Below are 12,734 nucleotides of genomic sequence, written 5' to 3' on the forward strand. Positions count from 1 at the left end.
TACAGTTGAATAGTTTTATTTGTCAAGTTTTATTAAAATGCTATTAGTTTCATATGTTCCACATTTCATTTTCCCCAGTTCATTATTTTCATAAGATGTTTTATATTGGTAAATGTTATATTTTATTAATAAAGTTTTATTCCAGATATACTTATTCTTATATAAAAGCCTTAGCATCTCTATATATATAGCCTAGGTATGAATAATAAGATGTAGTGACAAATATACTGTAATCAATATATATCTAGAGATAGGCCAACAAGAAACAGGTGCCTTTTCAATATGTTAAGCTCTAAATCATCCAGTCTACATATAACATACAACTATTAACCAGGTAGCTAACTTGGAACTGGTACATGGAGAATTAAGATAAAATTGTATTGTCTTATCTAAATCTTTAATAAGACAAATTTCACGATAGACATTGTATTGCTTGCTTATTTAACAGAGGAGCAATTAAGTTTTACGCTTGTCTGTACGTCCCAAAGTTGTTTCTGTTCTCTAACTTAAGTTTGCCTCAACCAATTGTTTTGAAACTTAAGTTACACAATGCTTATTACCACAAAATCCAGATCAAGTTTGAATTTTGGTGGCATCTCTTTATGAGTTCTAGACTTGTCCTTTTTGATGAAATTTTGTATTATTCTCAAACTTTAGTTTGCCTTGACCAAATGTTATGAAACTTCTACACAATGGGTATTACCACAAAATACTTTTCAATTTGAATATTGGTGGTGTCACTGTATAGAGTAATGACTGTAATTTACATTCACTCTAACATAAAGTTGCTTCAACCAAATGTTATGATTGATTGGTGGTGTTTTTACACCACTTTTGGGCAATTTGAGGAAGCCAGAAAAAACCCCTGAACTTCGATAGGAAAACTGACAAAGGCTAGAGTCCAGTGCACCCACACAAGTGGGTTTGAATTCACCTAAGGATTGACTGGCTAGCGATTACAGTAGAACTACCAGTACATAAACCACTAAAGCCCCCACCAAATGTTATGAAATTTATACATAATACTTATTACCTCAAAACTCAGATCAAGTATAAATTTGGTTAACGTCACTTTTATCATACAGCAGTTTTGTCCCTTTGTATTAAACCACATGCTATGCAAGTGGGAGCTAGGACACATTCTGTACTTATTTTCAATTTTTTATGCAAACAAATCAGCTTTATTAATCTCGTGTTCATGGTTTCTTATAAAATGCTTGAGATAATTTTTTACAGATGCGCAGGTTTGTCTGTACTCAGAGTAAATTTTGAGGTGAAAATACGGCCATTTTAGCCAAAGGGTCCACATGAACCTTAACGTAGGAAAATAGGTGATAAGATATGAAGTGAAATACCTTCTCTCGTGACTGCTGTGGAAAGTAAACTTGGAATTGATAGTACAAAAATAAAACACAATAAGCCTAAGTACATTGTTCATACACTTGTATCTGGGATTGGCTATTTTGTAACTATTCAGATTACGTAATTTACATTTTACAGTTGTGCAGTTGAATTAGTTTTGAAAATAGTATTATCCAGCTACAGTACATGTATACATGTGTCAATGAAAACAATGGCAATCGTATCCCTCAGAGCAATCTGCTCTTTGAATTTTTATTTGATGGGAAGTTTTTAGACAGATCACCTTTAGCTATTCTATATAGTATAAGTAAAGAAAGATTACAATCATTCAATACACTAAATATAGTTGACTTATTTCTTATAGTACTTGGAAAACAGACCAAAACACAAAAACTTGACCAATGAACCATGAAAATGAGGTCAAGGTCTAATGAAACCTGCCAGATGACATGTACCCATTGCAGTCATTCAATACACAACATAGTTATCCTACTGCATATAATATTTAAGAAACTGACCTAATCACAACTTTTAACCTTGATCACTGATCCATGAAATGAGGTCAAGGTCAGGTGAATCTGACAAACATGTATACTTTGCAAGGAACACGTTTATCAAATACAGTAATCCTATTACTCATAACAAGTTAGAAATTCACATTCCTAACTCAGTCTTTTTTTTTCAAGCAGTCACTGAACTATGAAAATGAGGCCAAGGACATGTGACAACTGTATATAAGGAACCAACATACCAATTAGATATAAGATATGGTATGCCAATGAGACAACTCTCCATCAATTTATATAAGTAAACAATTATAGGTCAAAGATAAATGTAACTAGTCATCTATTACTCATTACAAGTGAGAATTCTAAAAAAAAAAAAAATTCAAGCAGTCACTGAACCATGAAAATGAATTTAAGGACAATGAACATATGAAAAAAGGAAACTTAACATAACGTAACATAAGGTATCTGAATACAAAGTATGAAGCATCATGGTCTCCTACCTTCTGAAATATAAAGCTTTATACAAATAGATTTCACATCACCTGATAGATATCACTATTTATCATATGTTTAGTATTAAGGTAGCACAATACAAAGATTTTATAACTCCAACTCCAAAGTTTTAAAATGCTGTAACTTTCTTAATAAAGCTTGAAAATTTATAAAAGTGGTATTTTTGGATAGCTTATAGATTACTCTGAAATAAATGCAATGTTAGTATTATGCAACAATTATGTAACCAATTATCTAAAATATTTTTCACCAAATTTCCACTTTCAAATGAAATTAGCTTCTGCATAGGTATCCCTAGAGATTTTATTTTATTATGCCCCACCTACGATAGTAGAGGGGCATTATGTTTTCTGGTCTGTGTCTCCGTTCGTCTGTCCGGTTAAAGTTTTTGGTCGAGGTAGTTTTTGATGAAGCTGAAGTCCAATCAACTTGAAACTTAATACACATGTTCCCCATGATATGATCTTTCTAATTTTAATGCCAAATTATAGTTTTGACTCCAATTTCATGGTCCACTGAACATAGAAAATGATAGTGCAAAGTTCAGGTTAAAGTTTTTGGTCAAGGTAGTTTTTGATGAAGTTAAAGTTACATCAACTTGAAACTTAGTACACATGTTCCCTATGATATGATCTTTCTAATTTTAATTTCAAATTAAAGTTTTGACCCCAATTTCATGGTCCACTGAACATAGAAAATGATGGTGGGAGTGGGGCATCCGTCTACTATGGACACATTCTTGTTATATGTTGTTCCTATGGCCATTATCTACAAAAGGGTGTCTCAGATTTCAGATAGAATGTATAGAACAAATTTTACACCTAATTAAACATTATCTTCTTTTATGTGGTTTATAGGATGTTTACACTGGTTAGAGATTTATGAGAGCCTGAGAATGGAATACCATAGAGACAATCTGAGACACCCTTTTGAAGCCCAAAATGTGTTGATTAAGATTTCGTTAAAATTTTATGTATACATAGTTAAAGAGATGATAGAGCTAAATTCATTCAAGTGAACTTACCCAAATTTTGCCACTAATTACATAATAATTGATTACATAATAATTGCATAATAAAAATAGTGCATTCATTTAAAAGATTAATCTTTTATCTATTCCCAGGAAACACATGACGTCCTTGCGACGTTATGTATTGGTCGCTGAAAGGTCATGGCTGACGTTACGTTAGTATGACGTTGTTGCAACGTTGTGAGAATGTAATTTTACGTCACGTCAGATACGACGTAGAACCGACGTCAGGACAACGTTGTTATTGTTTTTAATAACGTTTATATTACGTTGTTGCAATGTCATATTGCGAAGCATCTGTCACGTATCTGTGACGTTATAGCAACGTCGTCATATTTTTGGTCGATAAAGTATTAAGTTGATTTTTACGCTATTATAAAAGAGGAACCATGTTTTTGTCATCAATAAAACATCGTAATAATAAAAAAAAATAATAAAAAATAATTGCAATATGTACTGTACATCGATCAAATAAATCACGTAATTAAAACGTTGTAGCAACGTAATTGTCGACATCCCTAAAATTTACAATAGCAAAATTTCTTCTTTTATTATGTACTAGATTTAATTTGTCTTGTTTGTATTGGTAGAACTAATGAACAATATTTGATATGAGGCAGGCATTACCTGTGAAAGGGGACGAAGTCTGTACGTTAAAAAAAGATACGGAAATACCGTAACGTTTCCGATTTTGGTTCCGTTGTTAGGGCTTTTAGTTGTGACGCTATTTAAGTGATGACGTCATATTCAAAGTAAACGCCATTCACCAAGCCACTGCACTAAGATCCAACGTAAGTACATTTATCTGTATTCTTTAACTGTTGTTTTTTTCTTCTTACTTTTTATAAAGTTTCTATTATAAAGGAACAGAATGATGTTCCCGTAAAGTTTTGACGTCATTAAACAAAACATCTGACGCCACAATGGAAAAGTGATTGTCAAAAGTTAGAGAGGCCGGTATATATGTCAAAATACAGGATTTGGTGTTTCAAGCATGATTTTTGTGCTCCAAGCATTATCACTACCAGCGACGTCACAATGTGCAAAATGATGTGAGAGGTGAAATTATCTGACAGCAACGTCACAATCGTGACAATGCGGGTTTTCTTCGTATATATGTCGGAAAATATCAGCCGCTCGTCAAAAAGGTTCACATTGTGCCTCGGGGCTGATATTTTTCCGATATCAGCATGTAGAAAACCCGATAATTTATACATATCGCACCACTATTCTGGTTTTACAACACGTGCATGATGTAATTTTAGAAGAGAGACATGATAGATATGAAATTAAATTTTGTTGTACTCTTGCTTTATAAATTATTTTTACAAAAAACTTTTGCTAATTTCGTCTGCAGAAACCTTACACACGTGTAGCTAATTTGATTCTAATTGAGGTCAGGATAGCGAGCTATCAGTGGTATGTATTTGCCATGTCATGTTAACTTTATACACAGACACAGTGATGGCATACCTTGAAAATAACTCAAGTGTATTTACAATATAAAAACTTGTGCATTGAACTCATAAACTAAAGAACTGATAAAAATTTAGAATGAATAAATACAAAAGATTTTTTACAAAAATCAACTTTGTAGTTTTTAATTTCTGTGTCATTTTGGTCTCTTGTGGAGAGTTGTCTCATTGGCATTCATACCACATCTTCTTTTTATGCCCCACCTACGATAGTAGAGGGGCATTATGTTTTCTGGTCTGTGCGTCCGTTCGTTCGTCCGTCCGTTCGTTCGTCCGTCCGTTCGTTCGTCCGTCCGTCCGTTCGTTCGTCCGTCCGTTCGTTCGTTCGTCCGTCTGTCCCGCTTCAGGTTAAAGTTTTTGGTCGAGGTAGTTTTTGATGAAGTTGAAGTCCAATCGACTTCAAACTTGGTACACATGTTCCCTATGATATGATCTTTCTAATTTTAATGCCAAATTAGAGATTTTACCCCAATTTCACGGTCCACTGAACATAGAAAATGATAGTGCGAGTGGGGCATTCGTGTACTGAGGACACATTCTTGTTTATATTTATATTTCTGTTTTTAAATTAAGGTTATGGTTTTTTTTTAATTACATATTTTAATTTTTATTATTATTTGAAAAATCCGGATAGTTTTAATTATTTTTTAACATTTTACTATGTTTTACAATTTGTATACTGTTAAATAGGTATATATTTGTATATAGTGTCTCATAAGCCTATGTAGGCTGGGTATTTGTCTTATCTTACTATTGTGCAATGTATATTATATAATATTATCTATATGACTGTATAACATCAGTAGACGAGTATGTGACACTTTAATAAAATAAATTATTATTTATAATTATTTATTTTTGTAAGGGACAATATAATTTACAAAAAAATCATACCACTACTCCTTTAATTATTATTATTATATGTATATAATGACTGAATAAATAGTCAACGATTAATCTGTATTAATTTATATAATATATGTTCCAGACCGTATCTATGAGTTTTTGGACCGTAGGCTTACTTTTTCAAAATACTCATGCGGTAGAACTAATATAAAGAAGTTGTTCAAGTTTAATGCAAATGCATATATAAACAGATCAAGATAACTTAACTCTCAAATTTATATAAAAAAGTTCAAATGTAATTGAAATAAAAACTTTATATCTTAACTATTTAAAAAATTCGCGCTAATTAAATATGTCAATTTCTTGTATGTCTTAACATGTCGACCAGTAATACATTAATTGAATTATATGATCACTGAAATTGAAGATATCGGAAGAAAACATAATGTGGGAGGACACTATTTAGCAATTTTAGAAACAAAAATGTAAATGCAAGGGAACATGCATGAACAGCACACATTTCAACGCAAAAAAAATACGTCCATCTAATTGTAATAATAACAATTTGTAATACTAAAAATAAAGATTGTGATAATGGTTGTCTAAATGTAAACCATATGATCCAATAACATTAGGTCAGCTCGTACTGGACCATACGCGTATACTCATACGGTCCGACCGCACGCGTATGGTCGGACCGTACGAGTATACGTATATACGGTCCGGACCGTACTCGTACGGTCCAAAAACTCAATGGTCTGGAACATATATATGGCAAATTTGTAAATGTAAAACATACATTTATGGTCATAATTTTCAATTATATTTTTTTTTTATTATTTTGGCAGTGGCTTATTTGCCGGTGAAACAGTAATTATGATATGATTATAATATCTCGATTAAAAGCGAGCTATAAATAGCTATATATAGCATAATTCAAAAGTAATGGCTATTTTGCCGGCGCTGACAATACTGGGAATTTGGTTTTTTTACCGGTTCTTTGTGGAGTTTAAAAAGATACATCAGTCACAATGAAGATTGGAATATAATAATGTAAAAAGTAATAAAAAATGTAAAAAAGCTGTGTATTTAATTTGATAAATGATAAATCATTATGCCATCTAACAAAATCAATATTATAGCTTCAAACTCATAAATATTTAATGAAAATACCGAATTTGCCTTTGAAATTAGGGAACCACCATTTAACTATAAAAGAAGGGGGGGGGGGGGGGGTTCATAGAGTTTTTTCTTAAGATTTCCAAATTGATGAAACAAAATATTCTGTTAGAGTTCAGGACAAAAAATATTTTGATACCAGATTCCACCCATACCTTATAGTGTTAGACTTAAAAAAAATAATTTGATTGATATCGTTGAAAAATTGAATAAAATTGTTTGCACTTCACTGACTCAAGCAAAAACCATGACCCTCCTTGAAGTAAAATTGTTGCTCCCTGACAGTCTACGGTTTATTTTTAAATTACATTTAATATCACTATGCAAATTTTATCAATGTCAATTTTTGTAGAGTCTTACATGAAGAACTACATATACCCCTCAGCAAGGACATCAGATATTGAAGAATTGATTGGGGAAACCCTAAAGGGGTAAATTCAGTAAATAAATATACGTCATCAGGGACCGCCCATTTAGGGGAGAGCTTTCTGTATAACACTGAAGTTATATGCTCTTCTGATTGGCAGATAATGTTTGTAATAAATATTTTTTGGTAGATGGATCAAAACTAGAGTTGAAAAAAAATAAAAAATATATGCTGAATGTACTAATTTTTTCCCCTTCAGGGTTGAAAAGTAATGGGGGTCAGTATAGGAATTCAGTGCGAATCTACATTGTTTGTAAACAAGGCCATGTGAATGCCCAAAAAATGCCGCATGACCCTATGTTTTTATTGTTGCAAAAGATAGGGCTACATTTGTACTTTCATGAATGATATATGAAAGATTTTAATTTCTAAAGGTAAATCAGGTATAAATTTATTTCCACACATAGATTAGCATTAAAGTCAATGGGAGATTTTTTACTGAATTTACCCCTATAGGAAAATATGCACTTTTTCACTATACTTGTCCAAGGCCACACAATAATCACAAAACTCATTTCCTGTAAATGTTAATGTAATGGAAGGATTTTGGAACCATTTAAAGCTGTTTTTTACACAAATTTCTATCTTTAACTGTGGCTATCCAGGATGCACTCAGTGTACTGTGAGAGAAGCATGAAGTATATTGTAAAAATCAGTTTTTGTGTCCAGATTGAAAGAAATAATAGAAATTACACTTGAGAGTTATGATATCAATGAAAGGCATAAATATTCTCCCCATTTACATCACATTTTGCACATATTTCTCCTCATAATGTATAAAATCATATGAAAAAAAATGGATTACCTCCCTTTGACATAGTGTTTTTTTTTAGCTGTGTTCCCCATGTTAAGTTGTAGAACAAGTGGTAAATAAGCACTTTTCTAGTATTTTAACACTCGAATAATCTGACCGCATGAAGGTATTCATTTATTTTTACACAACGCCTTGCGTTTCTTTATTGAAAGAATATACTAGACAAGTTTTCATGATTACAGGTCCTTCATCCATGAAGCAAGTGTTGAAATGTTTGTAATTGGATTTTTATGTTAAATAATTTGCTTTTAAATATTCTAAATTGTTACTTCAATCTCCCAAATGTAAAGTTTGGTCATACCTAATCTTATTTTTTTATATTTGGCACTTTTTTCTACTTCAGTTCTAGCTGTCTAGTTTTGGCGAAGAACCCTTCCTGATGTTGGGGTAACAGGAATTTCTGCAGAGTGATTGTCAATGACATTTTGTGAAATTTACAAGTAATTAAAACACAGATTTAGTATAATGAAACATAATTGTTGTTTTATTTGGTATGAAACTGCTTAAAAAAGCCTTTGAAAAGTCTTTTTGTGGTCTTTTCATGGTATTTAACCAAAAACTTCCATATAAGGAAAAAACTAACTAAGAGTACACCAAGACTTTAGTTTCTAGATGTACTTGCAATACTTGTCAAAGCAAACACAGAAAACAATTCATATTTATTAAACATAGTATTTTACACCATTCTTTTAAAAACAGTCAATGCGCAACTTTATATACCAAATATACATTGGCCGCAGTATGGGCTGTAGTATAAATTTTGCTCTATCTTTACAAATTCAGCATTTATGAAGGTTGTATTGAAACTGGAACTTGAAAATTGGATACATTACATGTTTATTACAAAAAAAGTTGGAAAAGAAGTAAAAAAGTCCCTTATAGGGGTAAATTCAGTAAATAAATATACGTCATCAGGGACCGCCCATTTAGGGGAGAGCTTTCTGTATAACACTGAAGTTATATGCTCTTCTGATTGGCAGATAATGTTTGTAATAAATATTTTTTGGTAGATGGATCAAAACTAGAGTTGAAAAAAAATAAAAAATATATGCTGAATGTACTAATTTTTTCCCCTTCAGGGTTGAAAAGTAATGGGGGTCAGTATAGGAATTCAGTGCGAATCTACATTGTTTGTAAACAAGGCCATGTGAATGCCCAAAAAATGCCGCATGACCCTATGTTTTTATTGTTGCAAAAGATAGGGCTACATTTGTACTTTCATGAATGATATATGAAAGATTTTAATTTCTAAAGGTAAATCAGGTATAAATTTATTTCCACACATAGATTAGCATTAAAGTCAATGGGAGATTTTTTACTGAATTTACCCCTATAGGAAAATATGCACTTTTTCACTATACTTGTCCAAGGCCACACAATAATCACAAAACTCATTTCCTGTAAATGTTAATGTAATGGAAGGATTTTGGAACCATTTAAAGCTGTTTTTTACACAAATTTCTATCTTTAACTGTGGCTATCCAGGATGCACTCAGTGTACTGTGAGAGAAGCATGAAGTATATTGTAAAAATCAGTTTTTGTGTCCAGATTGAAAGAAATAATAGAAATTACACTTGAGAGTTATGATATCAATGAAAGGCATAAATATTCTCCCCATTTACATCACATTTTGCACATATTTCTCCTCATAATGTATAAAATCATATGAAAAAAAATGGATTACCTCCCTTTGACATAGTGTTTTTTTTTAGCTGTGTTCCCCATGTTAAGTTGTAGAACAAGTGGTAAATAAGCACTTTTCTAGTATTTTAACACTCGAATAATCTGACCGCATGAAGGTATTCATTTATTTTTACACAACGCCTTGCGTTTCTTTATTGAAAGAATATACTAGACAAGTTTTCATGATTACAGGTCCTTCATCCATGAAGCAAGTGTTGAAATGTTTGTAATTGGATTTTTATGTTAAATAATTTGCTTTTAAATATTCTAAATTGTTACTTCAATCTCCCAAATGTAAAGTTTGGTCATACCTAATCTTATTTTTTTATATTTGGCACTTTTTTCTACTTCAGTTCTAGCTGTCTAGTTTTGGCGAAGAACCCTTCCTGATGTTGGGGTAACAGGAATTTCTGCAGAGTGATTGTCAATGACATTTTGTGAAATTTACAAGTAATTAAAACACAGATTTAGTATAATGAAACATAATTGTTGTTTTATTTGGTATGAAACTGCTTAAAAAAGCCTTTGAAAAGTCTTTTTGTGGTCTTTTCATGGTATTTAACCAAAAACTTCCATATAAGGAAAAAACTAACTAAGAGTACACCAAGACTTTAGTTTCTAGATGTACTTGCAATACTTGTCAAAGCAAACACAGAAAACAATTCATATTTATTAAACATAGTATTTTACACCATTCTTTTAAAAACAGTCAATGCGCAACTTTATATACCAAATATACATTGGCCGCAGTATGGGCTGTAGTATAAATTTTGCTCTATCTTTACAAATTCAGCATTTATGAAGGTTGTATTGAAACTGGAACTTGAAAATTGGATACATTACATGTTTATTACAAAAAAAGTTGGAAAAGAAGTAAAAAAGTCCCTTATAGGGGTAAATTCAGTAAATAAATATACGTCATCAGGGACCGCCCATTTAGGGGAGAGCTTTCTGTATAACACTGAAGTTATATGCTCTTCTGATTGGCAGATAATGTTTGTAATAAATATTTTTTGGTAGATGGATCAAAACTAGAGTTGAAAAAAAATAAAAAATATATGCTGAATGTACTAATTTTTTCCCCTTCAGGGTTGAAAAGTAATGGGGGTCAGTATAGGAATTCAGTGCGAATCTACATTGTTTGTAAACAAGGCCATGTGAATGCCCAAAAAATGCCGCATGACCCTATGTTTTTATTGTTGCAAAAGATAGGGCTACATTTGTACTTTCATGAATGATATATGAAAGATTTTAATTTCTAAAGGTAAATCAGGTATAAATTTATTTCCACACATAGATTAGCATTAAAGTCAATGGGAGATTTTTTACTGAATTTACCCCTATAGGAAAATATGCACTTTTTCACTATACTTGTCCAAGGCCACACAATAATCACAAAACTCATTTCCTGTAAATGTTAATGTAATGGAAGGATTTTGGAACCATTTAAAGCTGTTTTTTACACAAATTTCTATCTTTAACTGTGGCTATCCAGGATGCACTCAGTGTACTGTGAGAGAAGCATGAAGTATATTGTAAAAATCAGTTTTTGTGTCCAGATTGAAAGAAATAATAGAAATTACACTTGAGAGTTATGATATCAATGAAAGGCATAAATATTCTCCCCATTTACATCACATTTTGCACATATTTCTCCTCATAATGTATAAAATCATATGAAAAAAAATGGATTACCTCCCTTTGACATAGTGTTTTTTTTTAGCTGTGTTCCCCATGTTAAGTTGTAGAACAAGTGGTAAATAAGCACTTTTCTAGTATTTTAACACTCGAATAATCTGACCGCATGAAGGTATTCATTTATTTTTACACAACGCCTTGCGTTTCTTTATTGAAAGAATATACTAGACAAGTTTTCATGATTACAGGTCCTTCATCCATGAAGCAAGTGTTGAAATGTTTGTAATTGGATTTTTATGTTAAATAATTTGCTTTTAAATATTCTAAATTGTTACTTCAATCTCCCAAATGTAAAGTTTGGTCATACCTAATCTTATTTTTTTATATTTGGCACTTTTTTCTACTTCAGTTCTAGCTGTCTAGTTTTGGCGAAGAACCCTTCCTGATGTTGGGGTAACAGGAATTTCTGCAGAGTGATTGTCAATGACATTTTGTGAAATTTACAAGTAATTAAAACACAGATTTAGTATAATGAAACATAATTGTTGTTTTATTTGGTATGAAACTGCTTAAAAAAGCCTTTGAAAAGTCTTTTTGTGGTCTTTTCATGGTATTTAACCAAAAACTTCCATATAAGGAAAAAACTAACTAAGAGTACACCAAGACTTTAGTTTCTAGATGTACTTGCAATACTTGTCAAAGCAAACACAGAAAACAATTCATATTTATTAAACATAGTATTTTACACCATTCTTTTAAAAACAGTCAATGCGCAACTTTATATACCAAATATACATTGGCCGCAGTATGGGCTGTAGTATAAATTTTGCTCTATCTTTACAAATTCAGCATTTATGAAGGTTGTATTGAAACTGGAACTTGAAAATTGGATACATTACATGTTTATTACAAAAAAAGTTGGAAAAGAAGTAAAAAAGTCCCTTATAGGGGTAAATTCAGTAAATAAATATACGTCATCAGGGACCGCCCATTTAGGGGAGAGCTTTCTGTATAACACTGAAGTTATATGCTCTTCTGATTGGCAGATAATGTTTGTAATAAATATTTTTTGGTAGATGGATCAAAACTAGAGTTGAAAAAAAATAAAAAATATATGCTGAATGTACTAATTTTTTCCCCTTCAGGGTTGAAAAGTAATGGGGGTCAGTATAGGAATTCAGTGCGAATCTACATTGTTTGTAAACAAGGCCATGTGAATGCCCAAAAAATGCCGCATGACCCTATGTTTTTATTGTT

At 31.6% G+C, this 12,734-nt stretch overlaps 1 long non-coding RNA gene across 1 annotated transcript in view; it reads left to right on the forward strand.

Moving 5' to 3' along the window:
- The first annotated feature begins 8,506 nt into the window (after nt 1–8,506).
- Nucleotides 8,507–12,734, forward strand: part of LOC139518459 (uncharacterized) — a 6,763-nt gene continuing 2,535 nt past the window's right edge. The window contains exons 1-3 of the long non-coding RNA XR_011663354.1: nt 8,507–8,595; nt 10,193–10,289; nt 11,887–11,983. This is a non-coding gene — a long non-coding RNA (uncharacterized lncRNA). The remainder of the gene's footprint in view (nt 8,596–10,192; nt 10,290–11,886; nt 11,984–12,734) is intronic.

Source organism: Mytilus edulis, chromosome 4, assembly GCF_963676685.1.
Source record: "Mytilus edulis chromosome 4, xbMytEdul2.2, whole genome shotgun sequence".
Taxonomy (NCBI): Eukaryota; Metazoa; Mollusca; class Bivalvia; order Mytilida; family Mytilidae; genus Mytilus; species Mytilus edulis.